This window comes from Lissotriton vulgaris, unplaced genomic scaffold (genome assembly GCF_964263255.1).
Source record: "Lissotriton vulgaris unplaced genomic scaffold, aLisVul1.2 SCAFFOLD_1174, whole genome shotgun sequence".
Classification (NCBI taxonomy): Eukaryota; Metazoa; Chordata; class Amphibia; order Caudata; family Salamandridae; genus Lissotriton; species Lissotriton vulgaris.
The window spans coordinates 289,603-307,685 of NW_028249365.1; the positions used below are offsets into that span (position 1 = coordinate 289,603).

The following is an 18,083-nucleotide window of genomic DNA, read 5'->3' on the forward strand; positions in this document are numbered from 1 at the left end:
ATATAAAGGTTCAACCCAATTTATAAAATATTTTTAACTTAACAAAATTAACTGCATTTATGTCATGTGCCTTCCAATAGGCTTACAATTGTCAATCGTTGGAACACATCCCATAATAACCTACAGGCGTGCCAAAAACCTTAAGGACCATCTGATACGCAGCCATTTCCAGAAAAAAAGACAGGATGATTGGCTGAAAACTAAAGGGTTCATGAAATGCCATGGGTGTAAAATGTGCCAGATAGCCAAGCCAACTAAAGAAATTACTTTGGCCAACAAAAAGAAATGGAAAATAAGACAATGTATCACGTGCAAAACACCATTCACTGTATATGTTGTGGAGTGCCCTTGCCCCATGCAATATGTTGGAAGTACAACCGTGGAATTGAAGAACCGAATCTTGCAACATATGAGGGCCACAATACACAAGGACCGCTCTAATGCCATAGCCAAACATATGGAATCAGCACACCAGGGTGATTGGCAAAAACTGAAATTTTATGGCATTCAAACAATTCTGAAAGGTGAGCGGGGGGGTGATCGAGCGAAAAGACTGCGACAAGCTGAGTCGAAATTCATTATCAATCTGAGGACCCTGCACCCTAATGGGATGAATCAGTCGGAAGAGTTGTATGTACACCTTTGAACAGTCAAAAATGAATCAAATTTGCAAAGACAATGTCTCTAAATCAAGGATGAGTCAGCCTATTGGAAGGCAAATCAAACATTGACAATTGTAAGCCTATTGGAAGGCACATGACATAAATGCAGTTAATTTTGTTAAGTTAAAAATATTTTATAAATTGGGTTGAACCTTTATATAGATTGGTTTTGTCAAAAATTCGTAAAAACTACAAGGACCACAATCCTTAGCACACCATGTGACAGGAAACACTGTTTTTTTGAAAAAATTGTTGTGGTTAAATGTTTGTGGGTGGGGCACACCCAGTGATCGTGAGCAAGGTGAAGTGACACCGAAACGCGTAGATCTCTGTGCCTGTTGCCCTTTGAAATGAGCAAAATAAAAAGGATTGCTGTGTAAAATCCAAAGTTGGCTGTGCGACCCGTTTTTCCCAGCAGGGAGAAAGTTTTGAGGATAATAGCGGCTTGGTTCTGCCGCAGGATACCGCACATGCGTGAGCGCTGCATAATCTCCCGCAAAGGAACCGCTTTGGAGGTATATATATATATATATATATATATATATATATATATTCTCTCCACAACACCACCACGTAAGGATAGTACTCGGACACCCGGATTGTCTTGCAAGTGATAATTTATTCGGCAGGTAAAAAAACGACGCGTTTCGCCATTACGGCTTGGAGCGTGAGCAAGCCGTAATGGCGAAACGCGTCGTTTTTTTACCTGCCGAATAAATTATCACTTGCAAGACAATCCGGGTGTCCGAGTACTATCCCTACGTGGTGGTGTTGTGGAGAGAATTTACGGGGGTACCGGCTACCCAACTCGGACCGCCCTGAGACAGCTATCGACCTTGATGCCGGTGTTGGTGGAAGAATATATATATATATATATATATATATATATATATATATATATATATATATATATATATATATATCCACATATATATATTGCCTACAGGCGGTCACCAATAGATAGCGGGTTTTGTTTTTTGTTTTGCTAATAACTTTGGCACCGTTTAATGAACCTACAAAAAAAGTTTCAAAACTAGTTTGCCACTCACTTTAGCTGCTGTCTGGACAGTTTCAGGGGGAAAGCGTCAAACAGGGACTGAGGAAAAGGTGTGACCCAAAATACGTTTTGTCCATGCAATTTCCCATAGCAATTTTAGACACAATTACAGCTTGAACAACTGATTGGAATTGCACCAAATTTGGCAGAAAGCTGGATCTTTGTCCAGAAAAATGGGTTTTTGCAATGTGGTGTAAATCTGCTCAGTAGTTTTGGTGTTATTAAAGAAAAAAGATTTATGTACATCTAGAGATGTGGATCCACTGCGGAGGATCCGCAGATCCATGCACCAACAGCAATGCCGTGATTGGCTGGACGCTACCTGAGAGAAAAGTTGCGACTGCCATTTTGTGAATCAGGACAAGGTTACAGGGGGAATGAAATAAAAATAGGTTATAAGGGTTCAGGATAGAGGTATTCTAAACCCATGGAACTGGTGGAGGGGTCTGTGAGGGACCCTCATGGGCAAGAAATTCCCCAAAAGTATTTTTTTGGGTAGTGCGATTAACTGTTGACTCACGGCTGTGCTCAACGCAGCCTCCGTGTGAATAAGTGACGGATCCACGGATCCACAGATCCCAATCTGCGGATCCAGATCCCAATTAAAAAAATACACCCTCTCATACCCCCACACACCCACTCACACACCCACTCACACATCCATACACCCACTCAGACCCCCTCTCACACACCCATACAGTCACTCACAAAACCATACAGTCACTGATGCATCCACTCAGAAGCCCAGAGAACCACTCGCACACAGTCTCACAGATACAAACAGGCACTGACACACCCACACACACATCCACATATATACACATATAGCCACTTTCACACCCACTCACAGACCCACACAGACACTTACACACTCACTCACAGACCTATACAGCAAAACCATTGACTCACCCACTCACACACCACTCAGAGCCCCATACTGCCACTTACAGGAACACTCATACACCCACCGATCACACTCACATCCCCACATTGCCACTCACAAACTCACTCACACATACATACACACATGCCCCTACAGTCACTCACACACCCATACAGCACGGATGCATCCACTCAGGGACTTAGAGAATCACTCACACATATAATCATAGCCCCACAGTGGCACTCACATACCCACTCACACAGCCATGTATGCTGAATGTGGGGGGTAGTTGCATCGGCCAACACCCGGCATGCAGCCAATCCCCGCTGCGCACAGGCAAAGGCCATACGTGGTGTTAGGTTGGCTGCACATCTGGTGTTGGCCACAGGGCCTGGTTGCAAGTAACTATAACGTACACCCTTGCGATGCACTGCTAATTACTCCACATATTACATCACTCAGGATATCATTGATAATATCACTGCAATGAAATTATTAATAAGAAAACTGTGCATGGCTAATAATTACCTTAGGACACACGTAATAGCTACTGAATATAACTATAATTGCTGAATTTCAATGGTTTTGTGTGTGTAAAATCTGTATCTAACTATAATGTCCCTGTAACCTTTGTGTTTTTAGTGACTGGTCTATCTATCTATCTATCTATCTATCTATCTATCTATCTATCTATCTATCTATCTATCTATCTATCTATCTATCTATCTATCTATCTATCTATCTATCTATCTATCTATCTATCTGTCTATCTATCTATCTATCTATTTATCTATCTATCTATCTATCTATCTATCTATCTATCTATCTAGCTATCTATCTATAGGTCACATATATAGATACACTTTAAAATAGTTTGCTATGGGAGCACATACAATATTAATTATTATAACATATATCATTGTACAAAGATGTCACATACCTTCTGAGTGTCTCCAGTGGTTCTTTGATGTTAATGATTCCAGTGTCTGGGTCTAGAGTCGTGAAAATGCATCTACAAAAATGAGAAACACAGCATGCATAAAAATAAACTCACTGAAGCAGATTTAAAATAGATGAAAAAAGCCCAATGCTTTTCCCGTTAGATCAGTAGTAATCATTAACATCCCATTTTTCATCAACCTGGTACATATAACACAATAAGAATAAAGTGTTCTCCTTACCTATGGCAAGCCATGACTCTGTTCAGTTCCACATCACCAATCATGACTTCATCCCAAGAATCCTAGAGGAAACATTACAAATGATCACATACCAGGCCTCCTGCAACCATTTTCATTGTGCATTATTCAAATATTATGTGCATGCATAAGGATATATTGCCATCCAAGGATATCCAACCAATGAGTCACATGCAGCACATAAACAGGTTATGTTACCTGTCCCTTTGAAAATAAAGATGCTCTTGTTTACCATTAAAGAAGACTCCAGATATTCCCTAAAGTCACTGCAATGTGGTATGTGAGGTATGTTCAAAAGACATATCAACACATTTATACAAAAGGAAACATTTGTTTATTTCCATGTTCGTGGGTCCACTAAAATGCAATGGGTAGTTGAAATCATATAACCCTTGATGACCCACCCTTAGCTCCTCAATAGCATGTCATTCACTGTTGAGACTGCAAATGCATGGCAAGGATAGGAGAGTACAGAAAGTAAATGGGTAATTGAGTCCTATTGACTTTCTTTTCTTGCTATTGTCTCTATGACCCCTGAGGCCATGCATAGCAGTAGAGGAATAAAGGGCAAGCCAGAAGCAGTACCTGCCAAACCCTGGCTACCCCTAATTCAGACACATGCTCATTTGTTAATCAGAACTGTGTGACCATAAATACATGTAGATGAGGCATGTGTAAACTGATTTGATAGTCTGCTGACATATCTAATTCTCCATTTCAATATGTAAACATTTGATTGATGTCAACACAAATCTTCTTCACATAGGTTTTCCTTGTGTATTATATGTGAGCAACCACACTTTGAAAAGCATTTTAAGTATGAGTTTAGATGTATCTTCCATCACATATCATGAGAATTATCAAAGGCGAAAGGTCAGTCTTTAATGTGTTAATTCCTGCAAACACAGCAATTACGAAATTCTGTTTCCATGAGTTTACCACAGGAAAGCTAGGTCAATTGACTTTGCCAATGCTTGTTTTGTTACTAATAGCACACAGAGAATGTTTTACAAACACATGCCCACATCATCCTTTCTCTTTCTCTTACACACACACTTCTCTAAAATACACAATGCTCTTACATGCACGCAAAGACACCAGAAAGTGGTGTTTAGGGCAGTAGTTGTTGTGGTGGTGGTAATTATGTTGGTAATGATACACTTGCTAATGGTCCTGGCAGTAATGGTGGTGATAATGGTTGAGGTGATAACTATGGTGTTAATGTTGGTGTGGTTATGATGGTTGTGCTAAATTGGATTGTTGGTTGAGTGTGGTGTAAGCTATTCTCAAACAACCGCCACACTCCCGGTCTGGTTGAACCACTAAAGTCACTAAATTAACCTGTACTTAATACTCAGAAAGCTTGGCACAAAGCAGGCAGGTCTAGCTTAAAGGCAATGTGTAACACAGTTATGCAGCACACAAACAGTAATAAAGTGAAAACACACACAAATAAAAATCCCACAGCATTTTAGAAAAAGAGAGTACATTTTAATACATTATTTTACACCAAATGACAAAAATCCAATAATTAGCACCGGAGTTATGAATTTCTAAAGTTTAAGGAAAAATTCAAGCACCTAAAAATTCTAAGCGTGAATGGCTAACATCTGGTCGCACAAAATCAGGTCAAAGTCGAAAAATATTGCGACCACCATGGAGCTTGAGTCGGATACAAGAAGTGGCTTGGGCCTGGTCTGCCCTTACCTTCAGACTTAGAAGAAATGTCAACAAAAATGTTCTGAGACAGAGAATGCGCTGTCAACGGGGAGCCGCTCGACAAATTCGCGGTGAAGATTTACAGCGAGATGAGGCTGGAGGCTGTAGCCGATGAGGGATCCACGATGCCAGATACGCCTACTGCTGCAGAGAAGAACATAGCAGGAACTCTGGTGAAGTCAGATAGACGAGCAAGTTGGTCCCAGTCTCCTCTCGGTTCTCAGAACAGTTTTTAGACAAAAAACGTTGTCCCAAGTTTGGGATTTTGGCTATGTGGGCACCTTTGTCACCCCTTGCAAGGGTCCAGGACCGAAGGGGCACCACCTGAAGCGTTAAGACTCCATCAGGCTAGGTACAGGTGCAAGTTCAGGATGGTTGGAGCCTTTTCTGTCCCTGATCAAGAGGCCAGCCAACTAGCCCTAGAAGTCACTGTGGTAGTCCTGAGTTCAAGCAGTGGGACAGGGATCAAGCAGCAGGGCAGGCCCCTTAAGGTTTAAGAATGCTTCGGGCAGCAGAGAAGTCCATCCAGGTGCAGCAACGCAGTCTTCTGAAATACAGAGGAGGCTACAGCAACAGGCACTCCTCTGAGAGACTTTCCGCAGATGCCTGCCCTGGCCCCAGTTTGTGTGCATGAACAATGAGATAGTGTGAAGTAGTTTGTGTGAATACAGGGCACGGTCTATTAATGTGTAAGTGGAGATGTGCCCAGCTCCCCCCAATCTGTGTGTGATAGCCTGTCCAGAAACACCTAATCCCTCTACTGTGTGGCTATCTGGGAGGAATAAACAATGTTCATCTGTCAACTGCACCCAATTATGTGACCCAGGAAGAAACTACAGGCACAAAATAGCTAGGGCAAAAAAATGCAAACTTTCTAAAAGTGGCATTTTCAAAATTGCGACTTAAAATCTGACTTTACCATTAAAGAGTATTTTAAAATCCTTTCTGCAATAAGAAACACACATGTTGCAAAAACAATGTGGCTTAACCACAATGCCAAGCCTTGAACAAATAAAAAAATGACAATATGATAGTCATAAAACTGACTGATAAAGGTGGGGCATTCGTTATCTGGGAAAAAAGACAAATATATAGCGGAAGATTATTGGCAGGTACTTGACCAGGAATTCTACAGAAAGAATCCATCAGATACAACTAATGCTATTAAAGCGGACCTACTTAGAATCCTAAACGAAGGTTTTTTGATGTTGATGGTATCATTGGTCCAAAGGAGTTTGCATATTTGAATAACAACAATCCTCACACTCCAGTCATATATTTTATACCAAATATACACAAAGACCCTTAAGATCAGAAACAGTTTCAAGTATTTAGGCATAGAAATTGAAAAAACTGATAACACCTTTATACATGGGAACCTTAAGCCACAATTGGACCGCCTAAGGAGTGATGTAATGTACTGGAGGAAGCTGCCCATCTCCCTGATGGGGCAGGCAGTACTCTTCAAGATGATATCACTGCCCCGGTTGATATATATATTAGAAAACACGCCCTGCCCAGTGCCCGATAAATTCTTCAAAGACATAGATAGCGAACTCAAAAAGCTATTGTGGGATGGAGGGAGTGCACGGATAGCACTTACGAAACTGCATTAAGGAGTGTACGAAGGAGGGTTAGCAGTCCCAGACATTCAAAAATATTACTGGGCGTCTCAATTATTAACGATTGGGTCTTTGCGGATCGGAATGACTGGCACACAGGGTTGACCACTGGGCAATGGGGGAGGAAGGATACTTGAAAGTGTTATGTGGTCCGAAGAAACAGGAGGGGCACACACGCTTAGTGCATATGGCCTGGCACAAAGCAACACACTTCCTGGGTTGGACGAGACGATTGACAGAACAAACACCTTTATGGGTTAGCGAGCTGCTCCGCAAGGTTGGTCGCTTGCAGGGATTTGCGAAGTGGAAATTGATAGACATCGTGCGTTTGGGGGATGTGAGGAAGAGGCAGGCAGTATTAACATTCACAGAACTGCAAAAGGATTACCACTTAGCACCTACGGAACATTATAAATACATGGAACTGAAACACGCCCTACATAGACACATTAAAGACGGGGAGCAGATTCCGAAATATAGCCCTCTAGAAGAAAGATTGATGCTGGACCCTATACCAGAAAAGGCACTCTCTGCTACATATAGGAAAATGGTAAACAATTCCTCAGACTTATTAGCAAAGGTGAGAGAGGCATGGGAGTCAGATGTAGGACTATTAGAGGCTGATGACTGGGCTGAAGCTGTGCAGAGTCCAAGAGAGGTGGCAATCAGGGCTAGATTCCGACTAATACAGGTGCGGATCCTACACAGATCCTATTACACTAGTACACTGTTGCACCAAATGGGTCGGATCCCAACAGATGAATGCCAAAGAGGGTGCACCCAGAAATGGACGTTCTTTCACATTTTATGGGATTGCCCGGTCATACAGAGATACTGGACTAAAATTGCAAGAATTCTCACCGAAGTGCTCCAACAACAGATCCCGACAGATGCTAGGTGGCATATATTATGTGTGACTTGAGAACTGACATGGCCTAAATACTCAAAACTATGGCTGCAAGTGGCGGCAATGGTCGCAAAAAGGAATATAGCCAGGAGATGGGGGGTGGCCCAACCACCTTTGGCCTCCCAGTGGAAAAAAGATATGGACTGGTGCAGTGCGGCAGAACGAACGATTTATGAAAGCCGAGGCTGCCCAAAGAAATGGGGTAAAATATGGCAAAGGTGGGAAGATTACGGGGGGTTTGGGGGGCAGTAGGACACCTATGCACCTGGCAGACTGGGATTTAGGATTTCTGCCAATCGAGTTATATTAAGAAATGCACGTCAGACTGAAGAGATAAATGAGAACTCATTCTCAATGTATGATCATGACAATGTAACGCTGACTTTGGTTTAATGAAAAGATTCTTAAAAAACAAATTAAAAAAGTACATAAAGACAGAACAAAGTCCACCTGGAAGACCAATAGTTTCAGGGTGCATTTATTTCCTGGAGCCCACTTCAAAATACTTGGAGATCGCCTAGTGTCCATTCATTACCGAAGTATGATCATACTTATGTGACACAACTGATTTCATAACAAAAGTAGAGAATTTTGCATTTGACTCTGACATACAATGGTTGGTTACATTGGACATTGTCTTGTTATACACTAATATACAACAAGAAGATGGGTTGGATGCTACTGAAATATATTTGGAACAGAGACAATGCCCACATAGGATCCCTATGGATCTCATCACAAAATAGTGCATTGCACAGATTTTTTTTTTTTTAATTCAATGAAGACATTTTCCTTCAAATAAAAGGGACAGCCATGGTTGTTCCTTTTCTCCGGAGATAGCGATCATTTTCATGGCTCATTTTGAAGAAAAATGAAATATACAACAATTGCTTCAGTGAAAGATTGACCAAGTGGCAGTGTTTAAGTGGTCCGGGTCTCACCGGGTCTAAGCACTGGCAGCTTTTTAAAGAGGGCCTCGAAACGCTGCTCTGTTTTGTGCCATGGCACAAGCGGTCTGTTTCTCTCCAGACTGCAGTGACAGCAGGAACATGGATGTGTGCGTGCTCACACTGCTTACTTCTCCCTAGTGGAGAAGTTACGGCATGACGTCTTGCCAGGTGAGCTTTTTTGAAGAAATGAAATCCTTTACAGAGAGTCATTTTTTCTCTGGATTTCCCTTCTCTTTTTTAAACTCAGCAGCAGCAACATTGTTGTGTTGTCACCAGGGCTTTAAGTGGAAGCTTTTTCAATATTATATACAAGCCATAGTTGCTGCTTATTTATCTTATGCAACTAACAACCTTTGACAAAGCCAATAGTCCTGGCTTGTTGTAGGTATGATAATACTTGTTGTATCATATATCTAGATGCAATGACAGAAACAGAAAAATACAGGTCAGGCATCACACTATGCTAAGCACAGATTTTTAGCTTAAGTGTTTTTGAGCCATGCCCTTAATTACATCTGCCACGCCCCTTTGAGAGACCCTCCAGTTTTTTCATCCCACTTAAAGCCCTGCCAAGTGGCTTAGATACATTGACGATGCATTTTGTATGGGAACTAGAGGAGAATGCGAATTAGACCAATTCTTTGAGTGGCTGAATAACTGTACACCGGGCAATAATTCAATATGAAAAAAAAGACTAGCTCAGTATCCTTCATAGAAGAATCAATGACAGCAGACTGACCACCACTCTGTAAAGAAAGCCAACAGCCAAAAATAGCACTTTGCACTATGACAGTTACCACCCATGAAGCCTAAAAGACAACTTACCATATGGTCAGTTTTTAAGAATAAGACGCAATTGTTCAAATAAAGAAGATTATTTCCACCAAACCTGAGTGATAAAGGTTACCACATAAATTGTGAAGAATTCACTAAAGAGGGCTTGGTTCACCCTCTGAGAGACAGTCCTGGAGATAAAAGAAAGAAAAACTGAGGATAGATTATTCTGTTTATTGACTTTTTGCCCAGGCACCAACCAGCTTAAGCGAGTAATACATCAGAATTTCCACATCCTACAGAGCCTGGAGTGTAAACTGGAATGTCCCTTTTTCGCTTTAAAGAAAAACTGTAGTATTAGGAAGCAATTCGCTTGAGCATGCCTGCCAATGACTACTTCGAAAGAAAAAAAACACACCAATAGAACACTGGAATTTACCTTCCTTACATATATGGCATGTGCTCTACCTGCAACCAAACTATTGAGGGTTCAGAATCTTGTTAAGACTCCATTAAGTGGATTCCCATCCAATGTTCAAACAAAAAATCTTCATTTCTGAAATCTTATCCCCTCGTGGCAAACTGCATGTAGGTAAGACAAACCAAGAAGTGGACAGAGCATAACTCAACATAAATCACATATTCAGCACAAAGTTACATCAGCTCCACTTGTCAATCATTTGCTTTCACATATCCATACTAAGATGATTTTAAATGGGCTGTAATGTCAGTTATCAATCCCCACCCCAAAGAAGGAGACATAGGGGCACATTAGGATGGTAGACGGCCCAACGCAAAAAGGGGCCGCCCACCATAAGGGCGGGGGTCCCGTGGGGGACATTTGGATGCACCCGCCACAGTGGCGGGCGCATCCAGCATTCACCGCCACAATGCCAGGAACCATGAAACAGTGAAGGTATCGGATCCTACATCTGACCAACCCGGATCTCAACAATAGGGAAAAACAGAACAAGATGGCTGGACAGGATAATTCCCAAAACAATTCTCAAGACACACAGTCAATATGTACCGTGTGACCACTGGATTTGTATTCCAAACAAATTTATTTTCTTTTTCACATAATTTCCAAAGGATGTTTTAAAAAAACAGGCGCGAACAGAAGTACTGTCAGATCAAAAGGTTCATATATACAGTATCTACAGAGATACACATTTACAGATTTTCAGCTGTGAATCAAACAAAGCAAGTTAAACACACCAACAAACAATAGAATATATAATGCTCCAATTGAATTGCAATTATATACAGTGTACAAATTAGTGCATGAACAAAGGAAGAAAACCAGTCCTTGGAACTGGAAAAACCATGAGACAGGCGGGATTGAGATCGAAAAAATGGGCCTGCCTGTCTACAAGAGCCTGTGGTGTAATATTTCTATGGGGTTGCAGTGCTAGGGTCCAAAGTAATAATATAATTTACATCCTAGCGACACCCTTTAATCTTGCCACAGGGTGGTAGTGTCCTGAAGAGAACCTACATCATCCAGGTTCGAAACGCGTCGACACTACCACCCTGTGGTCACATCCTCTATTTTTAACATTGCGGCGGGTGCGGCTTCAAGCTGCACCCGCAGCAATGTTAAAAATGCATGCATTTCATTTGTATGTAGTAAGTGGCAGGCACCGCGCAGTGCCTGCAGCTTACTGCATACAAATGCAGGGGGGTACCATAGGTACCCCCCATGTGCACCCCCCACCCCACCTTGACTTAGGGGGCCCGCAACGGGCCCCTGCAGTGAAGTTACACATGCTTTTCCACGGCGGAAAAGCCGCTGTGGAAAAGCATGTTTCTGAGCACATCCTAATCTGGCTGACGGTGTCTGAGAGACACCGTCACCATATTAGTGCTTTTCCGCCGCGGTTGTAAGCCAGCCGCGACGGAAAAGCTGCAGACGGAAACCAGGACCCACCAGCCATCCTAATGTGGCGGTGGGTCTTTGGTGGGTCCGCAGCGGATTTTCCGCATCCTCCGGGCCGGCGGTGGCTTCCGGAGGATGCGGAAAATCCTCCATCCTAATGAGGCCCTTAGAGAGGACTGTTATACTTCGCGTCTGCATGATGAAGGACTAACTTTCTAGTAAACACTAAAAAGGGAATCCTTATGTAACAAGCTCACCCGTTTTAGCTCACTGCATTATGGACGTTCGTGAGACTCGTTTAAGGAAGGCAAAAGAAAACGTGAGTAATAAATAGAGTGTACATTCTAGTATTGTGAGAAACCTGTGAAGGAAATACAAAAATAAAATAAAAAGTGCCAAATTAATGGAAGAGTAAATAAATAAAATAGAATATAAATATATAAAATATACAAGACCAGACTGCCATTCTTTACATTCTTGTTGCTACAATATATCAATACATTGCCCTGGGGTAACAGAAAATTAATTCAATGTGACGGTAACATCCAAAATTACTTCAAAGGAACTACATCACCAAACCAGAAACTACCTCTTTTTTAGCAAGGTTAATTTTTCAGATTAAAGCCCAGATTTTATCCCTAACATTTAGACCAATGCTAGCAGTCTTGTATTTCTCGATGAATCTTGCTTCCAACCTGTCTAGCTTAGTCTTGATTTCTATCTGTTTAGTTTTTTCCAATACATATAGGACTGTCCATAATATGTCATTTTCTGTATGTTGAAAGTTTTCATAATGGTGCACTAAAGGTGCTCCCTGAACTTTACATTTGATCCTCGATTTGTGTTGGAGGATACGTTTCTTTACAGCTTGAGTTGGCTGTCCGATGTAAAATGTATTGCATGGACATTTGATACAGTATATAGTATTTTTTGTATTGCAATTGGAAAAACTTTTTTGATGGTGTTTGTATCCATTGATTTCAAATACCTTGGTGTCTGTTGTTACATTACACGCTACGCAATTTTGACACCTAAAGTGTCCTGTTATAGGGGGCAAATTCAGGAGTCTTCATAAATCTTGAGGTGGAGGTTCTACTTTTCTTGTAGCTCTTACCAAGGCTTGTCTAATGTTTTTACCTTTTTTAAAAGGCAAACAGGGTTTTTTTATCCCTAGATGTTCAATAACTTTCCAATGCTTTTGAATAACTTTTTTAACTTTATTTGCTTTGGGGTCATACGTAAGTACACATGTAAGTGGAGTATCCTTTTCTTTGATTTGTGGTACCAAAAGAGCTTCTCTTGGAGTAAACCAAGCCCTTTTTAAGACGACCTTGACTAACCGTTTAGGGTAGCCTCTGGCTACCAATTTGTTCTTCAAGACCTCTGCGTTTTTGAAGTATTCTTCTTTTTGGCTACAATTCCTCCTTATACGGAGAAATTGCCCAAAGGGCAAATTCTCTTTAAGGTTACGGGGGTGACAGCTTGTGAAGTGTAGTAATGTATTGCGGTCTGTACTTTTAGTATATAAGCTAACTTCTAGGTGGCCGTCCTCACTGAGGATATTGACATCGAGGAAGTTCAGTTTCTGTTGATTATGGGACATGGTAAAGTTTAGTTCCTGCGTTCTCGAATTCAACCAAATATAGAATTCTTGTAATAGTGTCTCATTTCCATGCCAAATCATTAAAATATCGTCAATATAGCGACATCAAATATTTACCTCGTTCTTAAAAGGATTGGTGTCGCTATATAACCACTTCTTTTCAAATTCTACCATAACTAAATTAGCAATTTCAGGTGAAAAACTGCATCCCGTGGCCACGCCAGAGATTTGTAAATATAGCTGGCCTTTAAATTTGAAAAAGTTGTTTTTTAAACATATCGTAGCCAATGACACTAGGAAGTCTGTGGGCACTTGATGAGGTGTTCTCTCTGATCTAGTACATAGCTCATCACTGCTATAGCCTCATCTTGGGGGATATTCGTATATAGTGATTTGATATCGAATGTCACTAATATTTGGTTGTCACTGTTAAAAGGTCGCTCTTCAACTTTGGTTATAAAGTCCATGGTGTCTCTTATGTATGATTGGGTTTCTTTAACTAAAGGAATAAGGAAAAAATCTATATATTTTGCCACAGGTTCTAACATCGAGCCACAGGCCGACACAATAGGCCTTCCAGGGGGCTCAGTTGTGGACTTGTGCACTTTGGGTAAAACATATATATTGGGTATTTTATTCTGTTCTGCGTTAAGATAATTAAATTATTTTTGAAATAACCATCCTTGTTCTAAACCTTCCCTGGTTATGTCCAGAATTATTTCTTTTAACCTTTTTGTCGGGTCTTCATCTAGTTTTTTGTAATGTATTTCATTGGCTAGTTGTCTATTTACCTCTTCGTCATATTTATCAATATCCCAAAGGACAATTCCTCCACCCTTGTCCGCTGGTTTGATAACCAGGGACGGATTGTTAGAAAGAATTTTGAGAGCTATCCTTTCAGCCTTATTACAATTGGGGTTGTAATAAGTTTTCTTATATTATAATTCATCTAGTTCCCTGAGGACCACATCCTCAAAGACTAGAATTTCAGGGGGAAGAAGTATACTTTCTGGGACAAAACTGGACTTGTTCTTTAAACCAGTAATGTTTTTAGATTTATTCGATTCTCTTTCTAAAAAGAATGGTTTTAGCCGAATCTTTCTCAGAAAAGTCAATATTTCTTTTTTAGTCTCAATCGGATTTTGTAAGGCTGATGGAACATAGGACAATCCCTTCGATAGAATAGAGATTTCTGCTTCAGTAGGTGTATAATTGGATAGATTATAAATAGGTATCGTATCCAATTCATTACTTTCCCTTGTCCTATCTAACGTCTGTATGTTTTCTTGCGTGTTCTGAATGGTTCGTTCTCTTGTATCGGATATTGATCCGATTGTTGGAACTGACCCGGGGGTTGGAAGAAACCTATCTGTTGATTGTACCCTCTCCATCTCGACCCTCCTCCCCTCGGTCGAAATCTGCCTCTGTTTAAAAAAGGTGGAAAGGATCTGGGGTATTGTGGGTATTGGTAATAACCACCGGATGGCCCTTGGTCTGAATCAGAGGAACTCTCTGAGAAAGTAATACATTTATTTCTTGATCTCCCTCTGTATTGCAAATTCAAAGCACTAGGGTTGTTATTTACAAAAAAATCTTCTTTCAAATAGGGGTATACTTCATCAAGTTTAAAGCGCTTTATATCTCGTCCTACTTTGTTGATATGTGTGCTGAAAAATCAGCGAGGGTTTTTTCCACTGCTTCCAATAGTTTTTTAGAATCTGGAATTGTGGAGTCGTCCAATATTTCTTTTTCTAATGTTTCAATCCCTCTTAGTTCTTCCTCATTCAGTCTTAATGCGGTTTCTACTGATAAGACCATCCAATCTATAGAACATTTTGTTCCTACTCCTCCAAATTTATTTAGATAAGTTTTATCTGTGATGAAAATAACCGGTATGTTATTAACCTGAAGCCCTACTGGAATGGTTTTATTCTTAAGATGTTCGATAAGACCTTAGCATGCAATTGTGTTCTGATATTTTTCTTTTTCAATTGTTTTAACTTTTCTATTTTGTCCAAATTAGTAGTTTGTGTAATGACTTGATTACCACTTAAAAGTGATGAACCTATCACAACCCCTGGTGGATTAAAAAAAAAAAGATTTAGGGGCTTATTCGGATAACGGATTTTCCGCATCCTCTGGGCCGGCGGAAGCCACCGCCGGCCCGGAGGATGCGGAAAATCCGCTGCGGACCCACCAAAGACCCACCGCCACATTAGGATGGCTGGTGGGTCCTGGTTTCAGTCCGCTGCTTTCCGCCGCGGTTGCCTTACAACCGCTGCAGAAAAGCTCTAATATGGGGGCGGTGTCTCTCAGACACCGCCAGCCATATTAGGAGGGGTTTCAAAACATGCTTTCCGCGGCGGGGCTTCCGCCGTGGAATAGCATGTGGAACTTCACTGCAGTGGCCCGTTGCGGGGCCCCTAATTGAAGGGGGGTGAGGGGTGCACATGGGGGTACCTATGGTACCCCCCTGCATTTGTATGCAGAAATCGGCAGGCACCGCACGGTGCCTGCCGCTTTCTGCATACAAATGCAATGTATGCATTTTTACCATTGCGACGGGTGCAGCTTGAAGCTGCACCCGCCGCAATGGTAAAAATAGAGGATGTGACTACCAGGGTGGCGGTCACATCCTAATTGCACAAGAGGGAACTCCGCAGGCCATGCGGAGGTTCCCTCCTACTCTGGGGTCGCGGACGGACGCAAGTCCGTCCGCGTTCCTAATGGGCCCCTAAGTACGGACTACAAGACAATAGGCTAGGGACTTTAATTACACTGTGTTTTTAGAAAAAGAATAGAACTGGAACAAATTGCTTTCCAATTATTAGCTTCTCTTATTATTATTATTTCTTCTTATGCTAGTTGTTTTTAATAACATTTCACATGTGTATTGATGTTGGGTCTGCACAATTGAGCACGCTATTGATTTGTGCTCATTATGAGTTTATGTGGAAATACATTTGAACTTGACTAAAATTAACAATGGTGCATTGACGTGCACAAATTCTGTAAATTGTTGGTCAAAAATACTGTGAAACAAATTATATTAATTTTGAATATTCATCCTGATCATGGAACATATTGTCTTGATTATTGCATGAAGTCACAAATTTAAATGAGTCAGGTGAAGTATCTTATTTTTTTGGCTAACTTTCTAAAAGTGGCGTTTACAGAACTGTGACTTAAAATTCGACTTTACCATTAAACATGATTTTAAATTACAATTTATTAGACACTAAACACAAATGTCAACTTACTACCAATTATAAATTTGCTACCAATTATAAAATTAGCACTGATTAAATTTAATAAGGCAATCCAATGTTATCCTAAGGGAGAGGTAGGCCTCACAGTAGTGATAAATTAATTTAGGAAAGGGAGTTTTATTGCCAAGTCGAATTGATAGATTAAAACTGCACACAGGCTGCCATGGCAGGCCGGGGACACATTTTAAGAAGCTACTTAAGTGGGTGGCACAATAAGAGCTGCAAGCCCACTGGTAGCATTTAATTTACAGGTCCTGGTTATATGGCATAACACTTTACTAAGGACTTATAACTAAATTAAATATGCCAATCAGTTGTAAACCAATTGTATCATGTTTTAGGGAGTGAGCACAAGAACTTTAGCACTGGCTAGCAGTGGTAAAGTGCACAGAATCCTAATGCCATCAAAAACAAATTCAGAAAAATAGGTGGGTGAAGGAAAAATGTTTGGGGGAAGACCGCCCTAAGGTTGGCAGGTCTAACTGTGGTAGTAATAGTAATGGTGGTGATAAAGACAATTGTGGTAATGGAACTACTGACAGGAGGGAGGTACTACATGTCAAGCTTTAGGGTGTCTTACTAACAATCCAGAGGACTATAGTGATTTCGATCTGTCAAGAATACAGATCCAATTTTAATTTTTCGTACATATAAATCTAACACTTGTTGATAATGGTCAATGGTTGAACAGCACAGACAACCAAAGTTTGTTGACACGCAGGTCAATGTATGAAGTGCACATACAACACATGTTTCATCGTATTGACAACTTTTTCAAGGCTATTAACAAAGTAAATTTGAATACAGGACATTAAATGCTATTAAGAAACTGCTGTTATCATCTTAATTTCAGGTTTTTTGCATATCACACTTATATCCTAACACCGCACTGAAAAATATGAAATAGTCCCAACCAGTGCCCGTAAAGTATTAGTATCCCATGCAAGCACTGCTGGACAAAGTGCAAAGTCTTTGCGCTATGAAAAGAGTCACAATCAGTAAAGAAAAGAAAAATGGAAAAGAGAAAACACCAAGTTATATCATCCCAAATAATGTACTAGAGAAAACGTGCATAAAAAATGTCTTCCATTCATACATGCAGTGAATCGAAGTGCTAGTAACACCACCATTCCGTGCCTCTACATAATACATTGAGCACTAACAACTAAAAAACAGCGAGTCACCTCGTTGTTCTTTCAAAGTGAGGAAGTCAGCGTCAAAACCTCTCTCTTATGTGCAACGAACAGACAAAAAGCTCAGACCTTGGAGCTCCAAAGACTAGATAAACTGGGAAATGACCCTTTGTGTTGTATTCCTTATTACTATTCTATTGTCCTTAGAATGGTGATGTTAACACTCTAGCTTGGAGGTTCCTTATGTGACAGTTGCTGTCTGACCTCCGATGCTGGAAGACGTGTTGGGTGAGGCTGAATATTCTGGAGAATAAAACTTACAAGAAACTTCTTACTCGTTTGGTTCCTGTTATTTACAATGTATTGAACACTTCATATTGGCGACGATCGGGATCTCCGAATTTTTCAGCCTCCCTGACACCTTTC

The 18,083-nt window shown here is 40.8% G+C and overlaps 1 pseudogene across 1 annotated transcript in view; it reads right to left on the reverse strand.

The window, feature by feature from the left end:
- The window catches only part of LOC147663586 (mitochondrial amidoxime-reducing component 1-like), a 322,187-nt pseudogene that overhangs the window by 17,175 nt on the left and 286,929 nt on the right, over positions 1–18,083 (reverse strand). The window contains exons 5-6 of the transcript XR_015305283.1: positions 3,784–3,845; positions 3,543–3,614 (exon numbers count right to left, since the gene is read on the reverse strand). The product of XR_015305283.1 is annotated as a mitochondrial amidoxime-reducing component 1-like (transcript). The remainder of the gene's footprint in view (positions 1–3,542; positions 3,615–3,783; positions 3,846–18,083) is intronic.